General features: G+C 47.9%; 1 long non-coding RNA gene across 1 annotated transcript; it reads left to right on the forward strand.

The window, feature by feature from the left end:
* Positions 1-245: 245 nt before the first annotated feature.
* Positions 246-848, forward strand: LOC143740129 (uncharacterized). The gene is made up of 4 exons (XR_013204756.1): positions 246-281; positions 355-413; positions 485-583; positions 655-848. It is a non-coding gene; the product is annotated as an uncharacterized LOC143740129 (long non-coding RNA).
* The last annotated feature ends 15,542 nt before the right edge of the window (positions 849-16,390 follow it).

Raw genomic sequence — 16,390 nt, forward strand, 5'->3', positions numbered from 1 at the left:
GGGAAACGGGCGACAGGTGCAGTAATCCCGGGGCTGGGGTCCAATGCAATATCGGCCCTCTTTAGACCTTGGGACTAACTGGGCAAGTGAGGTTATCGTCGGGAATACGGTCTGTAATTGGGGGGCAGACTGTAGCAGGGTGACTGAATCCACTCAGGAGGATACCATTCACCTTTGCTTAATTTATCAACCCCGCCCCTTGTCCTATATATGAGATGTGTGGTGGCCACTTTGTACGCGCCTTGGTATCATCCACTTGACGTCATCTGTGGCTGCCGCAGGTATGATTGTACGGGGAAACTCGTGCTTTCTCGTCTGGTGCTGGCGATTTATATGAATTTTTCTTGCTGTCAGGTTGCGACGGTAGGCTGTTTTGTTCCCGCTGCTGTGTGTTGGCTGCCCACTTCTCTCAGGTATGTGTAGCCTTTTCGTTCAATGGGAAGAAATTGGCCGCGGTTGACAACTTGTGATTTAATATCTGCAGTGGCAACGATAGAACGTCATCTATATGTACCTGAGTGAGAAGCTGTGTTATATTATAGTGTGCGACTACGAAGCAGGTTGTGAGCAGTATCTCCCCGTGGTATGTAAGATTATGGTTTTGGGTACTACTAACTTGCTGTTGTTGTCTAACATTATCTTTCTGCTCGGCAGGCCCCCCTGCATAACTGAGTCTCTTGGGCTAATCATGGGAACCTTGTATCACTGATGACTTGTGATTGCGTATAATTACGACTGCGTCGCTGTTTTGCCTCGACCTAAATGATGTAAACCGTTTTACTGTTGTAATCCTCTCGCATGCCGTTTGAGAAGATTGTGCATTCGTTTGACTTTGTGGAATGCCTGCTTCTGCTGGTCATCGCCGATTGGAACTAACGGGTGCGTTTAAGCATTCTTGGCGAGCCTTGTGTAAACTGTCTGTTGCCATCAATCCCGTTGATCCATAAGCGTGGATATTTGATTATTTGTTTTTTTTTGTTTTTTTTCTCTTTGTTCATTGTAGTTTATTTTCTTTTGTGGCCACTATCAACTGAAGTAAGTTTAATTGTTTATATGATTAATTTACTTTTAAGTGGTATTGTGAGGGTCATTACCCGGTCAAGTGAGTTGAAGCCTTAAAATATCTGACCTTGGATTACAGTGACTTGTGTATGTTATTTTGTGTTTGTTTAATTATTTTTTTCTTGTTGCAGGAGCTGGAGGGGTTTCTGGAGGGCGAAGGGGAAGCTGCCAACTGTATGGTGGGCTCACATCTGTTGCGGGTCTTCAGAATCAGAGTCAGAGAGATCCATGTGCAGCTTTTTAGTGTTTTATTTATAATGCTGAGAAGGTAAAGCAAGGGATCATAAGACCAGAACGGGGTTCGATAGAACAGGCAAAGGTCAGTGCAGGCAGCGAGCAAACGAGGTCTTGATATACTGGCAGAAGGTAGACAGGCAGAGGGCAGATCAGTATCGGTTATCCAGGCAATGGTCGAAGTAGGCATGCAGCAAACTGGAGGAGTCTAGGAACAGAGACAAGGTCAAACCAGGTAGACAATTTCACAGGACGTAAACGCTCAGAATTGATCACAATGGTAATGCAAAACTTCGCAAGGAACGAAGTGAGAGAGATGGCTATAAAGCCCAGGAGATGGGGAACAGCTGGAGGAGGTGATTAGAGTCAGAGCGGCTGTGACAGATGAATGTAATGAAGGGAGTTAATATTCGGGCGAGGGCGCCCTCTGGTGACTAGAGAGGGAACTTCCAGAGTCTGGAATTGTGACAGAGCCCCCTCCCTGCGAACGACTCCTGGCGTGAGGGGGTTGGTGACGTCGAGGTCGTCCACGTGGGCGAGGAGCGGGTTTGTTTGGATATGTACGGTGGAAGTCGTTGGTAAGGCTGGGATCCAAGATGTCCCCGGCGTTGACCCAGGAACGCTCCTCCGGCCCATACCCCTCCCAAACAACCAGATACTGAAGGGTACTGCCCTGGCGGTGGGAGTCTAGTAGTGCATGAACTTGGAAGACCTCCTCACCCTCCACCAAGATGGATTGTGGGTTAGACTCCTGTGGTTCCTCCTCATCGGGACCTTTGGCCAGTTTGAGTAGAGACATATGGAATGCGGAGGCAATCCGATAGTGTCTGGGCAGAGCAAGACGAAAAGAAACAGGTGTAATTTGGTGAGTGATCTTAAAGGGTCCCACATACCTAGGGCTGAGTTTCTTGCAGGAGTGTTTCAGTCTGAGATCTCGGGTCGATAGCCAGACCCACTGACCGGGTTGATAAACAGGACCGGGGCGACGGTGGCGGTCTGCTTGTCTCTTCTGGCGGCGAATGGCCCGTTGGAGGTGTACATGTGCCTGGTTCCAGGTTTCTTCGCTTCGTTGTAACCAATCGTTAACAGCCGGGACGTTGGTTGGTTCTCCGGACCATGGGAATAAAGGTGGTTGAAAACCCCGGACGCACTGGAAAGGAGTTAGCCCGGTAGAATGCTTCTGGAGAGAATTCTGTGCATACTCGGCCCATAACAAGTAGCGACTCCAGTCTTCGGGATGTTCGTGACAGTAAGTGCGGAGAAACCGGGTGACTTCTTGATTAAGGCGTTCTACCTGCCCATTCGACTGGGGATGGTAACCCGACGTGAGACTGACGTTGACTTGCAATGTCTGAAAGAAGGCCCCCCATACTCGGGAGGTGAACTGGGGGCCCCTGTCGGAAACGATGTCCTCCGGGAGGCCGTAAAACCGAAACACCAGATTACATAGGAGTTCAGCGGTTTGTAGAGCGGTGGGTAATTTGGCCAGGGGTATAAGGCGGCAGGCCTTAGAAAATCGATCTACTACCGTAAGAATGGTGGTATGGCCATCAGAGAGTGGAAGATCGGAGAGGAAATCAATTGCGATATGAGACCATGGTCGCTGAGGAATTGGAAGAGGTTGGAGCAGTCCAGCAGGTGGTTGTCGTGACGACTTCTGGGTGTTACAGACCCGGCAATGCCGAATGAAATTGATGGTATCCTGGTTTAATGATGGCCACCAGAAGCGGTTTTGCAGCGGCTGAGTGGTGGCCGTGATTCCCGGGTGACCTGAGCTGGGATGAGAGTGGACCTGTTCCAGAACCTGGTTCCGTAGGGTTTCTGGCACGAAGAGCTTGTTAGGTGGGCAAGCTGAGGGTATTTCAGATTGGGAGTTAGTTTGCTCAATCTCTGTCTCGATGTCCCACCGGATGGGAGCGATGATGAGGTCAGGGGGCAGAATGGGTCTAGGATCTTCTGGTGTAGAGTCTTGGTCGTGCTGTCTAGAGAGGGCATCTGCCTTGACATTCTGGGATCCTGGACGATAGGTGACAGAGAAGTTGAACCGCTGAAGAATAATGACCATCGTGCCTGTCTGGGGTTAAGTCTCTTGGCGGTGCGCAAGTACTCGAGGTTCTTATGGTCTGTTAGAACAGTAAAAGGGTGCCGAGCCCCCTCCAGCCAATGCCGCCACTCAACGAAGGCTGCCTTCATAGCGAGAAGTTCCCTGTCTCCCACATCATAGTTTCTCTCTGCAGCATTGAGTTTTCGAGAGTAAAAAGCACAAGGGCGAGACTTAGGAGGAGTTCCCAGTCGTTGGGAGAGAATTGCACCGACCCCAGTATTGGAGGCGTCGACCTCGACCATAAAGGGAACCTCGGGGTCCGGATGGGACAGGATGGGTGCAGAGGTGAAACGCTGCTTAAGGAGGTTAAAAGCTTGAGTTGCAGGTTCATTCCAGGATAGACGGTGTGCTCCTTTCTTAACCATGGATGTGAGAGGGGCTGCCACGGAGCTGAAATTCCTTATGAAGCGACGATAAAAGTTGGCGAACCCGAGGAAGCGTTGGAGCTCCTTAAGGGTGTTGGGCTGTGGCCATTCCAGGACCGCTCGAACTTTACCGTCATCCATGGCGACTCCATCAGGGCTGATCACATATCCCAGGAAGTTCGTTGACGTCTGGTGAAACTCGCACTTTTCCATCTTGGCATACAACTGGTGCTGGATAAGCCGCTGAAGAACCGCTCGAACATTTTTCACGTGGTCCTCAAATGTGTCAGAGTAAACAAGGATATCGTCAATGTAGACTACTACCGTATTGTGGAGCATATCTCTGAACACATCGTTAATGACGGATTGAAAGACGGAAGGACTGTTTGATAGGCCGAACGGCATAACCAGGTATTCATAGTGCCCAGTGTTGGTGGAAAAGGCTGTTTTCCACTCATCCCCCTCTCTGATACGGATGAGGTTGAACGCACAGCGCAAATCAAGCTTGGTGAAGAATTTGGCTGCACGTAGTAGCTCAAGGGCGGCTGGTACCAGCGGTAGGGGGTAGCGGAACTTGACAGTGATATCGTTAAGAGCTCGATAATCGATAAATGGCCGAAGGCCCCCGTCCTTCTTTACAAAAAAGAACCCGGCGGACGCTGGAGAGGTGGAAGGTCGAATGAAACCTTTAGCTAGTTCCTCTTCAATATATTTTTTCATGGAATCAGATTCGGGCTGTGAAAGAGGGAATATTCGGCCCTTAGGGATAGCATAACCAGGTAACAGGTCAATGGCGCAGTCGCTGGCTCGATGAGGAGGGAGTCTGGAAGCTTTTGTTTTACTGAAGGCCTCCAACAGGTCATGATACTCACAGGGTAGGTTCTCTGAACTGATCCTCTCAGGGCATGCCGAACTGGCAGACTTGGTGGGCGCAGACAGGGCTCGTACAGAAAAGGGGGTGACATGGTTGAGGCATTTGATGTGACAGGTTTCACTCCAGCGGACGATCTGATTGGACTTCCAACTGATGTGGGGATCACGTTTGCGGAGCCACGGAAGTCCTAAAATGACAGGGACGTGAGAACTGTTGAGAACATAAAATTGAATCACCTTGCTATGAAGGATTCCAGTCTGCAGGTGGAGCTCTTGAGTGATGTGGGTCACCTTTCCTGCACCCAGCGGTCGTCTGTCAACGGTTTCGACTGTGAGAGGGGAAACACACTGAATTAAAGATATGTTGTGAGATTGAACAAAGTCCCTGGAGATAAAGTTTCCGGCCGCTCCGGAGTACACCAAAGCACTAGTGGAGATTTCATGGTCGTGGATTGTGATTACAATGGATACTGAAAAGCACAAGTCAGGAATAGATGCATCAGATAGTGAACTCACCGACCTCGGGACTGTAGTGCGTGGGCGGGAAGGACAGATGATGCGGAGGTGACCAGCCTCGCCGCAATACATACATAACTGCTGCGTAACACGCCTCTCTCGTTCCTCAGGTGAAAGATGATAGGCGCCGAGTTGCATGGGTTAGGCGTCATCACGTGGAGCGGGAGCGCTGAGGCGAGGAATGTTCATGTTACGAGGTTGAGATCTGGTGCAATGATTAGCGCGTCGAGTACGTAGGAGGTTGTCAATTTGAATAGTGAGGCTAATAAATTCATCCAAGTTCCTGCCTTCATCACGACAGGCTAGTTCAGACTGAAGCTCGTAATTTAAGCCCCTACGGAAGATCGCTTTCAATGTGTCGTTCACCCATGTAGTCTGAGCGGCGAGGGTGCGAAATTTGAGAGCATATTCAGCAGCGGTAGATTTATTCTGTGTGAGCTCAAGCAAGCGATCGCCCGCACTCTTACCCTCCTTAGAATGTTCGAACACCTCGCGGAAGCGTTGGAGGAAATTCTCAAAAGACGAGAATGCTGTACCATCCTCTCTCCAAACAGCTGTTATCCAATCCAGCGCTTTTCCCGTGAGCAGTGTGCATACGAAAGCAGTCTTGCCGGTTTCAGTGGTATACAGCGAGGGTTGTTGAGCGATGAACAAGGTACATTGTAAAATGAAACCTCTACACTTGCTTGGGTCCCCGTCAAATTTTTCTGGTAATGCGAGACGAGGGCTGGTGGCGTACACATTCTCAGTCGGGCGCGCGGGCGATGGTGTGGGCATCGGGGTTGGTGTGGGCGTTTGAAGAGTTCGAACTGCTTTGACTAGCAGTCAAAGCGGTGAGACGGGACAGCTGATGATGATGAACTTCGAGCTGTTTCGCTTGGGCTGTGTAGGCGGCAGACAAGGAAGACATAGCTGCTGGATCTGGTTGTGGCAAAGTTTTCTGTTGCGGGTCTTCAGAATCAGAGTCAGAGAGATCCATGTGCAGCTTTTTAGTGTTTTATTTATAATGCTGAGAAGGTAAAGCAAGGGATCATAAGACCAGAACGGGGTTCGATAGAACAGGCAAAGGTCAGTGCAGGCAGCGAGCAAACGAGGTCTTGATATACTGGCAGAAGGTAGACAGGCAGCGGGCAGATCAGTATCGGTTATCCAGGCAATGGTCGAAGTAGGCAGGCAGCAAACTGGAGGAGTCTAGGAACAGAGACAAGGTCAAACCAGGTAGACAATTTCACAGGAGGTAAACGCTCAGAATTTATCACAATGGTAATGCAAAACTTCGCAAGGAACGAAGTGAGAGAGATGGCTATAAAGCCCAGGAGATGGGGAACAGCTGGAGGAGGTGATTAGAGTCAGAGCGGCTGTGAGAGATGAATGTAATGAAGGGAGTTAATATTCGGGCGAGGGCGCCCTCTGGTGACTAGAGAGGGAACTTCCAGAGTCTGGGATTGTGACAACATCGAGTGGTTAGGGCTATTTCCCTGTTTTTTTTTCTGGGGTGGCGTAGTCGATCGTATTATATTATCATTTTTGTTAGAAATGTGGTTAAACTCTTGTTAGTTCCCTTGAGACTCTTTCTCGTACGCCACAACGCTACATCAATTATAACCAGTCATTATTGATTATTAATATTTCATAGAGCTGATTTGCTACACTAACTTAGTGTGTAATGTTGCTGTTTAAGCATAACCAACATCTGCATAACCAACAAAGTTACAACGCTCAAAGTTCAAGCAATGGGAGAATTTAATTTCAGAAATTGCTTTTAAGGTCTATGCAGAGGTGGGTAGAGTATCCAAAAAAATACTCAATTAAATGTAATGAAGTAAATGTACTTCGTTACTACCCACCATATGGGACTATGACAGCGCTGAGAGGAACTACACAACGTTCCTCCAGGGTTAGTGGCATCACAAACCCTAAATTTACATAAATCCTGCCCACGGAACATGATTTATAGAATATCAAGACAGAATAAGCTAATCAGTGACAATAACTTTGCATAAACTACATAATTCATCATCTAACCATTCGGAATGTTGTCTAAATGTTGACACTTCTTGAGTCTCTCCATCTTTGTCTGAACATAAAGCTGAAGTTTTGAAATTTGTCAGTGAGAGGTAATCGAAGCTGCAAAACGAGCTGTTGAAACTCCAACCCCTGTGCCGGGAGCAGAAGCCCGACTGCATCCAAAGGGATAGACAAAAACTATATGCTTTACTCACCCTCGAAATCATAATTCCAGCATACTATGCAAAAATATCTGTGGGGCATTCCAAGCCAAACCCTGCAAACACACCCTGGGGACACCGGAGACCCACCACACATCCTGCGCAAAGGGCACAATACAACTTTTTTTTTAATCTTTGTAATACAATGTGATTGGCAGGCGTTTATCGGAAGTTTACTAGAGGACTTGGACATGCCTTGGTGAAAAGACTTGGATTAAAATGCTTGCTTGAATTTGAATGCCTGCGAGCAAACTATGAATGGAGGGAATATTTCACGAGTTCACATGTACATGTTGCTGAAGGGCAAAGACATCTGAAAGCCTGGAACAAAGAGTGAAAGCGCGTAGCTATGGCTGTCACGGTGTGGTGTGAATGAAAGCAGGCTGAGGAAAAAGGCTCCAATATAAACGGTTTACTTAAGAACAAAACAGGAAACAGCTACAGGCAAGAAGGCAGGCAGAACACTCACAACAACACCTAAGAATATACACATAAGAACCGACAAAGACAGACTGAACAGAGAGAACTAAATACAGATACAAACGACCACTAACGAGCTGAGGACAGGTGACACAGATGATTAAGACGATGAACAGGTGGATGATTGAGGGAGTGAATTCAGGTGTGGAGACAAGAGGATGCTGGGAAGTGTAGTGAAGATGACTAAGACAGACCGGTGCAGACGAAGACTGTGACAGAATGCGAGAATACGGGAAGCCTCCAGGGCGGATCAGGAAGTGCAGGCGGCCACTGCGGAGCAGGACGTGGGCGTGGCCATGGCGGAGCAGGACGTGGGCGTGGCCAGGGCTGAGCAGACGAACCCTCGGTTGTCCAGGGTGGAACTGTCGGACCCTCGGGCATCCCGGGCGGTGGAGACCCTTCGGGCGGCCATGGCGGTGCGGACCCTTCGGGCGGCCATGGTGGTGCGGACCCTTCGGGCGGCCATGGTGGTGCGGACCCTTCGGGCGGCCATGGTGGTGCGGACCCTTCGGGCGGCCATGGTGGTGAGGACCCTTCGGGCGGCCATGGCGGAGAAGCCCCTTCGGGTGGCCGTGGGTCCTTGGGCGCCAACGGCGAGGGCCTATGGCCCCCCCAAAAAAAATTAATGGGGAGAGTGACAGAGTCATTACAAGTCTCTGGGCTGGACGGAACCAGCGGTGAAGGCCCGGCTATGCTGGATGGAACCAGCGGTGAAGGCTCAGAAGGGCTGGACGGGACCAGCGGAGAAGGCTCTGGCTCGGCAGGCGTGCAGGTAAGCGCAGGCTCGGCAGGCGTGCAGGGAAGCTCAGGCTCGGCAGGCGTGCAGGGAAGCTCAGGCTCGGCAGGCGTGCAGGGAAGCTCAGGCTCGGCAGGCGTGCAGGGAAGCTCAGGCTCGGCAGGCGTGCGGGGAAGCTCAGGCTCGGCAGGCGTGCGGGGAAGCTCAGGCTCGGCAGGCGTGCAGGGAAGCTCAGGCTCGGCAGGCGTGCAGGGAAGCTCAGGCTCGGCAGGCGTGCAGGGAAGCTCAGGCTCGGCAGGCGTGCAGGGAAGCTCAGGCTCGGCAGGCGTGCAGGGAAGCTCAGGCTCGGCAGGCGTGCAGGGAAGCTCAGGCTCGGCAGGCGTGCAGGGAAGCTCAGGCTCGGCAGGGCTGCAGGGAAGCTCAGGCTCGGCAGGGCTGCAGGGAAGCTCTGGCTGGATGTGGCTGACGTGAAGCTCTGGCTGGACGTGGCTGACGTGAAGCTCTGGCTGGACGTGGCTGACGTGAAGCTCTGGCTGGACGTGGCTGACGTGAAGCTCTGGCTGGACGTGGCTGACGTGAAGCTCTGGCTGGACGTGGCTGACGTGAAGCCCTGGCTGGACGTGGCTGACGTGAAGCTCTGGCTGGACCAGCGGTGAGGGCTCGGCTGGGCTGGACGGAACCAGCGGTGATGGCTCGGCTGGGCTGGACGGAACCAGCGGTGAGGGTTCTGGACTGACGGTCTCTGGCTGGACGGTCTCTGGCTGGACGTGGAGCGAAGGCTCGGCTGGGCTGGAGGTCTCGGCGGGACGAGACTCAGGCTGGACGGTCTCAGGCGGAAGAAGGTCAGGAAGGTCCTCAAAAAGATCAGACTCGGGCTCGGCAGAACATGACTCAGGGCCCACAGTGAGGGAGGATCCACAAACCCATAAGGTGTGGTCGATGAATTCAACAAAAGGGAGATGAAGATCTCCCAACAGCAGCATCTGGGCAAGTAGATCGTCCATCCCACTCCAGAATTGCTGCTTGAGAGATTCCTCATCTCTACTCACGTCCTGATAAAGGTTGATATAGACCTCTACATACTCCTCCAGTGATCGTCCATCCTGGGAAATCCAGTGATCTGCTCTCATGCTAATTCTCTTTTTCCTCATGGTCGGTTCTTCTGTCACGGTGTGATGTGAATGAAAGCAGGCTGAGGCAAAAGGCTCCAATATAAACGGTTTACTTAAGAACAAAACAGGAAACAGCTACAGGCAAGAAGACAGGCAGAACACTCACAACAGCACCTAAGCATATACACATAAGAACCGACAAAGACAGACTGAACAGAGAGAACTAAATACAGATACAAACGACCACTAACGAGGTGAGGACAGGTGACACAGATGATTAAGACGATGAACAGGTGGATGATTGCGGGAGTGAATTCAGGTGTGGAGACAAGAGGATGCTGGGAAGTGTAGTGAAGATGACTAAGACAGACCGGTGCAGACGAAGACTGTGACAATGGCATTGCATTGGCTAGGAATGAGCGCAACCTTAATTATAAAATAGAAGAGGACTGATAGCTAGATTAACGTCTCAGGAATGGCATGATCGCCTGACAATAAGATCTGCCCTAATGATGACAACCATGCTTCGTTAGCACAACAATATAATCTGTTTTGTGACCCCATCAAATCCCAGAGGAAGCTAGCGTTAGGATAATTTTCATGAAGCGCGGACGAAACAAAGCTTGAGTGAGCTTGGTAGATTCATCTGCCCTTTACTGATCCAGATATCCGAATCTGAGATTGGACATGCACCCTTCGTCTAGCTTGATCGGGTCTATTAAATTAGAAAATAATTTTTTCAAGGATGATGGGACTGAATTATTAATATAATTATTAATATATCGAAATATAAAACTGGGTTTGAATCTTATCTTGCTGACCCCAACTTATGAACGGAAGTGAATCAACCCGGCCAGTTAGTTCATTGGACAATATTTGAATTTTATTAATGTATTTTTTTATTTTTTTATTTCATGGAAATTCTTAATACGAATATAACCAACTAATTCTGACTTCTTAATACGATACTTACCTGAAGTAAGGTGACAGCGTCCTGTCAATATGCTACTATCATTATCTCAATGGTGGTGATGATCTGTTGTCTTTTGAGCCTAGATCCATATCTCAGATGTGCAGCATATGCCTGACATCGCTCCCAAGTTGCTCTTTGTAGAAATAGTTTTATTCATTGCTGGGAGATCACTGGCCACAACAACCAATTGAGACTCTTGAATAGAAAGATACATACAGATGTAAATCATACGGTTGAGTAAAAACAATGTCACTCGAGTCTTCTTCACTGTGATTAGTTCTGGTGATTGGTTTGTTATGATGAACTAATATGACTGTTAGTTCTACTGAGTTTCTACTGAGGTGCTACTGAACAAAAATATTTATGTGGCGAGATGGACAAGACCGAGGGCCGTGAGAGGGCAGCACAAGGCTGGTGGCGTGATTACTGATGAGATTACTGCGCGACACATCGGTCTCGTATCTCTCATGGAGGAGCGGAAGCATAAAAGGAGGAGCGACTACAGTGGAGATCAAGAGAGGAACAGGCCTGAACCTGTGTTTTGTTTCTGTTTTGTGTCAGGGGCTGCTGGCTTATACTTTTGTTTTTGTATTTGTTTTATTTTGTTATTAAAATGTCGAATGTTCACCGGTTCCCGCCTCCTTCTTCCCATAACATCTGAACCTTGTTACAATTTCTATCACACATATCAGTAGATTAAAGTAGTCACCAGGAAGGTTGTGAGTTACAGCGATTGTACATATTTTTTAATATTGTTGATCTAATTTTAAGTATTAAAGGACTTTAGAATATGAATTTTAAGTAAAAATGGTGTAAAATATTTTTTTGTGAATTTCTACAATGGCAGTAAATGACATATTTACATAAGTGTTGTCACTTATGTAAATATGTCATGTACTGCCATTGTAGAGATATCTACTAGGGTATATGCATATCAGCCAAATGACCAACTTGCTCTCTTTTAGCTCAGGTTCTCCCTTTTTCAGAAAAAAAAAAGTTTTTTTTACCGAATTTATTAGATATTACCGAATACCGAACTGTTGAGTGAGCAGAAGTTATGAGGAGCGTGACCTGTGGATATGGCATGAAAAAAAAAAAAAACTCTTAAGTACCCTTAAGCTTATTTTATTTCTATACAGTTACGCAGTTGTTAGTGGGTATTTTGCAAACTGCCCATGTGAGCGTGGGATTGATGACGCTGATATTATTAGATAACCACTGCACCGTGGAATATCAGTAACACGAATCTTTGCTTTCACTTTGTTACAAACATTAATGCAAGCTATCCAGCCCTGCTGTTTAAAGCGTTGCAGTCTGCAGATCAGCAGTTATTAGGAACATGCCACGTCACTGTAGTCACCTTGAGCTCTGCCGCTGGTGTAGGAAGCAGCGGAGTTGCCAAGCTAAATACTTACCTGAATTAAGTTTAATCTTGGTAGAGGGGACATATTAACAGTGGCTGGTGGAATTGCAAGTTGTTGATTCATGTCAGTGGGATCGGTGATCTGCGGAACAAACCGTGGCACCCTTGCAGACAGCGAGGTTCTTTTTGCTGGACAAGTTGAGGATGATTTTGCAGTTCTCTTCCTACCGAAATATTTTGGCTGAGCTGACGATGTTGAGGATCAAACTCTCCGAAGACCACTGTGCTCATGGGGAAATGCGGCACTGAATGCAGGAACTGCGACATGCATCAGGAGAGATGGTGGGACGAATTCATCGTCGGAACTTGATAATCGTAAACAATATGCATGTCCTGAAACATGTTGGTTGGCAACTGAATGAGAACATGGAAGCATCAGCATCTGCGAACTCAGACATGTGTAAGTACTGATCTTTTATAACACAAGTATTAGAACACGATTGGATAGATGAGAAGGTAATAAGTGACGTAGCAATTGAGTCTTCCCGGCAGAACTTATGCTAAAGCTTCCATTTCTTTGACGTCAGCTTGGTGTGTCCTTGGTTTAAGATTTGAACTTCATGCTTAGTTTTTCTTTTCTAAAAGTAATTTCTAAAACGTTTTCATACGAATCAAATTGTGCAAGTTCATACAAAATCGGCAATTAGAAAAGGTTTTTTTTTAATAAGCATGAGGTCAGATTGTTCTCTCTTCCTAATAGTGAGAATGAGAATACTAAGGTCAGTTTTGAGATCATAAATGAGATTCTTGTGAAAGTAATGCATTATTTTTGCATTATAGAAAGTAGTAATTATCATGTGACAAGAGGCTGTTGTTGTCCTGTATGGGGTATAACAGTCAGACCTCAGGGCAAAACACAATACCCATTTTCTCTGCTATCCCTCAATTATTACTGTTGGCTCTTCAACTCTCATGACAGTCATTTTAAGATTCTGTCTTTCTGGTCTATCCTTTATCTGAACCCACACATACATCCACACACAAATAGAGAGTAAGAAGTCAAAGAATAGGTTATGAATACAATACTTCACTATCCTGAGGCAGAAGAGGCTTCAGTGTTTTGCTCATTGACATAGAAGTGATGAAGCAAACTTCAGATTTAGGTTACAAACAGTGGGCACCAATCTGGCCTCTGTGTAATTTTCTTTCATTGCCTTAAGGCTATCTATTAGCCCCTGAAGGGCTCCTGTTATCTTAAACTCCCACAGCTTATGTTTATCTTCCATATACTGTACCTTTGCATTTGCATCTTGCAATGATGAGAAATAAACCACAAAACAGAAATTTAGAGAAATTCTACACAGTTTAATTCTTATTAGAAGCCTCCTTTGCACTGTTTTCTATTGTCAATAATGCAGCTGAAATGTAGGTCTAACTGCATCTTAAAGCCTTAAGACTGTGTTAATGCCTAAAAATATTTTTCCAACTGTGTGTGGTCTCACCTCAACCATGAGCTAAACTCGTACAGCTGTGTAACTCCCCTGAGGGACAGAGCATGGGGCAACAGAGGCAGTGCTTGAGTGCAGAGCTATTGAAATAAAACAGTTTGATGTGTGGTTAAATATGATAAAGCGATAAACAAGAGAGAGCTGCTGAGAGTGGTGTTTAGGTGAAGGTATGCTGCACACTTTCCTCTCAATAACAAAATAAACTCACAACAAAAATGACAGCGGTGAGAAAGCAGCAGTTAAGAAAGCATCTGCAATGTGGATGTGTTTGCACAATCTCTGCAATTCTCAGGCATCACGTTGACAGATGAGGTTATAATAACACTGTTATTGTCACCGGGTGACGAAGGCGGAACTAAAAATCAGCGCGTGATTCCCTTGGGGAGCACTTCCGGGGTAACACCAGGCCGGCTCCGGTTCGCTGTCATGGCCGACCAGAAAGGAAAACGGGGAAATTAGCAGAAGCTGTATCAAATCGGAGTTGATTAGGGTGGCATTTAGGACGCACATTTCCAGAGGGGATATAAAAGCAGAGATTTGAGAATCTAAAGGAAGAAGTAGGACGCGAACTACAAGGCAAAAGGGAGCGAGTGAGAGAGAATACCAGAGCTGGCTGGGTAGAAGATTGTCATTGTGAGTGTGAAGACCATCACCTGGAAAGAAGTTAAGTACATGATTCCGAATTGTTTTAGAAGCACCGCGTCTGTGTTCATGGGGGCATTGTGATATATTGGAGGGCTCGTACCTGTTTGCTGTTTCTCTCTTTCGTGTGGTTGAAGTTGGTGATTGGAAGGCACGTTCATTTTCTCGTATAAAGCTCCATGCAGTCATAATAATGTTACACCCCCCTCCTTTCTGAATACGAGCTTATGGTGGAATGATCCAGGCCAAATGGAGTGACGGCTTAAGTCCACTGTGAGGTATTTGTAGAGTTGCAGTGCTTACAATTGAAGTGTTCACGTATGGGATTGTGGAGGGATTGATGTATGCACAAGTGTGAGGAAGATGTAAATATTCCGCCGCTCCAAATCTTCCATGGGATCGTCCAGCCCCGTGGGGTGTGGGGAGTGTTTTTCAATTTGACTGTGTATAGATGTGTGCAGGTGCCCATTCACTTCCATATTGAAGAAACAGAGAAAACCAGTCACTCACGCCGCCTGAGTTCACTGACCTCCAGAACCGCCACCTACTGAGCTTCCTGGTAGTTCCAAAGACCCTGCACCTCAGGTATTTCAAAGCTTCATTGCTGTATTTAAGAAACAGAGTAAACCAGTCACTCACACCGCCTTGAGTTCACCGACCTCGAAGACCGCCACCTCTTGAGCTTCCTGGTAGTTCCAAAGACCCCGCACCTCAGGTATTTCGAGCTCCATTGCTGTATTGAAGAAACAGAGAAAACCAGTCACTCACGCCGCCTTGAGTTCCCCGACCTCGAAGACCTCCGGCTCCTGAGCTTCCTGGTAGTTCCAAAGACCCTGCACCTCAGGTATTTCGAGCTCTATTACTGTATTGAAGAAACAGAGAGAAGCAGTCACTCACGCCGCCTTCAGTTCACCGACCTCGAAGACCGCCACCTCCTGAGCTTCCTGGTAGTTCCAAAGACCCTGTACCTCAGGTATTTCGAGCTCTATTACTGTATTGAAGAAACAGAGAGAACCAGTCACTCACGCCGCCTTGAGTTTACCAACCTCGAAGACCGCCACCTCCTGAGCTTCCTAGTAGTTCCAAAGATCCTGCACCTGAGGTATTTCGACCTCTATTGCTGTGGGGAAGAAACCGAGTAAACCAGTCACTCACGCCGCCTTGAGTTCACTGATCTCGAAGACGGCCACCTCCTGAGTTTCCTGGTAGTTCCAAAGACCCTGCACCTCAGGTATTTCAAGCTCTATTGCTGTGGGGAAGAAACAGAGAAAACCAGTCACTCACGCCGCCTTGAGTTCACCGACCTAGAAGATCGCCACCTCCTGCGCTTCCTGGTAGTCCCAAAGACCCTGCACCTCAGGTATTTCGAGCTCTATTGCTGTAGTGAAGAAACAGAGAAAGCCAGTCACTCACGTTACTCTGAGTTACTCACCTGAAGATCCTCTCAGTCAGAGTATTCTGAGCTCCACCGCTGTCCTGAGGAAATAGAGAAAGCCGGTCACTCACGTTGCTCTGAGCTACCCACTTGAAGATCTTCGTAGGCCAAGCACCCTGAGCTCCACCGCTGTCCTGAGGAGATAGAGAAAGCCAGTCACTCACACTGTTCTGAGTTACTTACCTGAAGACCCTCGTAGTCTGATCATTCCGAACTCCACCGCTGTCCTGAAGAAGCAGAGCAAGTCAGCTCCTCCTGCTGTTCTGGGTTACTCACCTGAAAATCATCTTAGTCCGAGTATTCTGAGCTCCACCACTATCCTGAGGAAACAGAGAAAGCCAGTCACTCACGTTGCTCTGAGCTACTCACTTGAAGATCCTTGTAATCCGAGCACCCTGAGCTCCACCGCTGTCCTGAGGAAATAGAGAAAGCCAGCCACCCACGCTGCTCTGAGTTATTTACCTGAAGACCCTCGTAGTCTGATCAATCTGAGCTCCACCACTGTCCTGAAGAAGCAGAGCAAGCCAGCTCCCCTTGCGGTTCCGGGTTACTCGCCTGAAGATCCTCTTAGTCCAAGTATTCTGAGCTCCACCACTGGCCTGAGGAAACCGAGAAAGCCAGTCACTCACGTTGCTCTGAGCTATTCACTTGAAGATCCTTGTAGTTCGAGCATCCTGAGCACCACTGCTGTCCTGTGGAAATAGAGAAAGCCAGTCACCCACGCTGCTCTGAGTTATGTACCTGAAGACCCTTGTAGTC

The sequence above is a fragment of the Siphateles boraxobius genome, unplaced genomic scaffold, assembly GCF_051911475.1.
Source record: "Siphateles boraxobius isolate OS27281-9 unplaced genomic scaffold, OSU_SipBor_1 17, whole genome shotgun sequence".
Lineage (NCBI taxonomy): Eukaryota > Metazoa > Chordata > Actinopteri > Cypriniformes > Leuciscidae > Siphateles > Siphateles boraxobius.